The sequence below is a fragment of the Carlito syrichta genome, unplaced genomic scaffold (assembly GCF_000164805.1).
Source record: "Carlito syrichta isolate Samal-C Ts95f unplaced genomic scaffold, Tarsius_syrichta-2.0.1 Scaffold316215, whole genome shotgun sequence".
NCBI classification, from domain to species: Eukaryota; Metazoa; Chordata; class Mammalia; order Primates; family Tarsiidae; genus Carlito; species Carlito syrichta.
Window position 1 is genome coordinate 1611062 of NW_007260311.1, and position 3500 is coordinate 1614561.

General features: G+C 52.4%; 1 protein-coding gene across 1 annotated transcript in view; it reads right to left on the reverse strand.

Annotated features, from left to right (window-relative positions):
• Nucleotides 1-3144, reverse strand: part of ZADH2 (zinc binding alcohol dehydrogenase domain containing 2) — an 8590-nt gene extending 5446 nt beyond the window's left edge. Inside the window, exon 1 of the mRNA XM_008073940.2 lies at nucleotides 3092-3144. The gene's annotated coding sequence lies outside the window, so the exon portion shown is untranslated. The remainder of the gene's footprint in view (nucleotides 1-3091) is intronic.
• Nucleotides 3145-3500: the final 356 nt, after the last annotated feature.

Genomic DNA, 3500 nt, shown 5'->3' on the forward strand with positions numbered 1-3500 from the left:
TCCGGCTCCTGGTGCGAGGACCCCCCGCCTCTACCGGCATCCCCGCTTTGAGGAGGCCTAGTCTCTGCGGCCAGTGGGGACCCGCCGCCGCCCAGGACGCGCCTCCACAGAAACAAGTTCAAGAGCAGCAGGCGCAGAGGGAAAGAGGGCCCGGGCCGGGGAGCAGGGGACGGGAAGGGACAGCGAGCCACAGAAAGGCAAGGAAGACACGCCAGGAGGGACGCGCGCATTTGGATGGAGACCCTCCCTGAACCCCCTTTTCCTGGAAATGTGTGCGTGATGTGAGCTCAGGATTCCAGCAACCCGACGGCAGGATCCACTCAAGGCTGAAATTCAGGAACCCCAGGAGAAAGAATGGGACCGGGGCAGGCATTCCCCAAATATATACCCTGCTCGAGCCACTCGGTTTATTTATACTAAAATGTGCTAACCCCCTTCGTCATGTTTATTGTGAAACAGGACGATCCTGAGGAGGGGAGGGAAACGCTTCCTTGGAACAAAAACCAAACGCGGAGACTCAAGTCCAGAGTCTTCCAAACAAAGTCGTCCAAACCTGACCTGCCTTTTAAAAAAAGAAAGGAAGAAGGAAAAGAAAGGGAGAAAGAAAAAAAAAAGGGGGGGGGGAATCTCTGCTTGGAGAGTCGACAGAAATATTGGTCCCCTCTCTGAGCAACAAACCGTTGATCATAAAACGCGTTCCCCATCCCCCACGGTCTCTCCGCCACGGTCTCTTCGCCATCCTTGCAAACTCTTTGCTCCATTATCTTAACACTTGAGCAGAAAATCGTTAGAAATATTTGGAAACGAAATAATCTGTCACCTTCTTACGAAAAAAAGCTAAAAATAGTGCTTAGACTGACTTAACCTGGGGGTGTCTCTCTCCCTTTCTTTTCTAAGGGGTTGCGCATATCGGGGGAGCCGAAGTTGTCCTTGGACACAAGAACCGGTGAAGTGAGAAGTGGATAAAGGACCATCAATAAGATATTCTATGAGGGGGGGGGGTTCCATGCCCTATCTCACACCTTTCCTAAAAGATAAACTTCATTATCCTAAACCTTCACTCCCGGTGAATGAAGAATTTGTATTTTCTGTTCAGATAAGCAAGTGTATCACTGGAAGAAAAAGTCAGGTGGAGCACAGTTAAACCCTCTGGACACCTTTCCAAACAAGTGAATTTAGGCTGAATCCATTCACTCTGGAACAGACTTTATTATGATACAAATGAGATGCACTTGCCTAAAATTTAATGCAATTAACACTGCTTAGGGAAGATTTGGCATAGGATTAAAATGAACTAACCTGCAGTGAATTAGTAAGCCTCTATTCTTAAAAAAAAAAACATCGGTAAAAATGCCACTTCCCTGACACTGTTAGCAAGAATAAAGGATCTTCTCACAATCTGGTGGTAGGAGCAGATTTTCTGACAGAGCAAGGAGAGGGGGAGGGAAAGATTCTGCCCCCTCCTCCCGCTGGAAGAAAACTGACCCTGTTCTTTTCTGGTACAGATTCAAGGTAGAAGTTAGAGGTCAAGTTGTTCTTATAGATAGACTGTTTCTATTAAAGGGATTCTTAGCATATGTGGAGAGAGAAAGAAGGCATGGATTTTAAAGCAACCCACGCTGATGAGCTTCATATGTGGGTGCTGGCACTGCTGGGCTCTGACCCATGAATTCAGGGATCCCGGTGTTCCTGCCTTGGAACCTGCCCTGGTGACCCAGAGCCACAGTGCCGGGCACCCAGGCTGCACTGCCACTGTGGGAAAGCAGTCCTTTGGGGAATGGGAAAAGGAGGGAGGGCCACAGGAACGCTGAAGGGAGAGGAACGGGAGGAGGGAAAGACACACAAGTAGTGATTAACACAGGTAGGGAGAGGCCCAAGAGACCTGGTGCAGCCAGTGGGAGCAGTCTCCAAGGAAGGTGGGTAGTCCTACCTGGCTGTGGCTTCGTGCTCTACCTTCACACCTACCCCCTGCTGTGCCCTCTGTGTCCCTCCTCCCCATTGCACACTGTTTCTAAAAGGAATTTTATTCAGGCAGTTGTGTGTGTGTTTACAGTTGTGTTCATGGTTAATAGTGTACTTTATCAGAAAGAAAAGAAAAAAAAATAGAAAGAAAAGAAAGACAGCCTGCGTGGAACTTTGAGCCCGTTCAAGTTTGTTTGGAAATCTTTTCAGTCTGTCCTCATCTCAACTTCCAGCAAGTCACTCCTGCGTTTTGTTCTGTATGCTCTGCGTGAGCACACACTCAAGCTCTTCTTGCTAACTTGGCCGGGAGTGAGCCTGCCCACGGTGAAGCAATCCTCTGCCCGATTCTCCACCAATGCGAGCATTTCCAAGGACTCCACACGCCCAACCAGACCTCCCCTCCCAGCCTTCACTCAATCCCACCCATGGTTTCCCTCAATCACTCAGGTTTCCAAAAGTTTTACATCCTGATAGCCTTCTTCAGTCCTACAGTCTTGTTTGGAAGGCTGATGGGAACCCCCAAAATGGACCGATTCAACGCAGCACCAGGCTACTTAGGAAGGGCACATTTTGTCCTTTGGTCCCTTCCGGCGACTTAGTACTTTCTAGCACACAGTTCATAACGTAGTTACAGCCAGAACTTACTCCTCCCCTTCCATAATATTATTCAACCTGAAACATGCAACACTGTAACCACTCGGAAGGGACTCGGCAGGCCAAAGGGCACAGAGATGTGTCTCGCCTGCCAAGCCGGGCAGCCAGGGGGCAGAGACCCGGGCGGGCACCGCTCCCGCACGGAGTGAGGTCCTTTTCCTTCCTGTTGATGCACCCGTTACTAAAGATCAGTGAGGTGGAAACACACCAAGGTTGGGAAGCGTGGGGGTTGAAAAGACGCAGGGTCGGGCAGCGACCCGAGTGTCACCCGAATGTCTGCAAAACGTGCAGGCAAAGGCAGCCATGACCCCAGTCCGGCCCTGGCCCAGCCGCGCGGGACGCGCGCCACGCGCCTGTCGTTACACTCAGGGGACAGACGACAGTCACACGGCACTGACAACACGCAGACAACACCGGCGAGGTACACACCAACACACCCAAAGACAGGCTCCACCATCGCGAGGCCGCTGCCAACCCAGAGGGGACAGGAAAAGCCAGCCGGGTCCCCAGCCGTCTTTCCGCCAAAGCACGTTTACCTACACGTCGCAGTATGTGTCCAGGCTGTTCCTGCCCCACCCTAAAGATTATGGCAACGCAGGAACTGTGGGTGCGCGCCGGTGGGCCGGCGGGGAGCCTCCCCTTCTGGGTCCCGTCGGTTTTATTTCGGCAGCGGGAGGGGGAGGAGGGAGGACGGAGGAGGGGAGGGGAATCCCAAATTAAAGTAACCCTCGGTTATGAGGACGTTCGGTGGCATCGGATATTCACACCGGCAACAGTCACATTACATCCTCCGTCGCCAGAAGGCGGCGGGTTCAACTTCCCGGGGTCTCGCAAAGTCGGGCGGTGCGCCTGGGCGCGCCGGGAGGTGGGCACGCGGGCGGGCT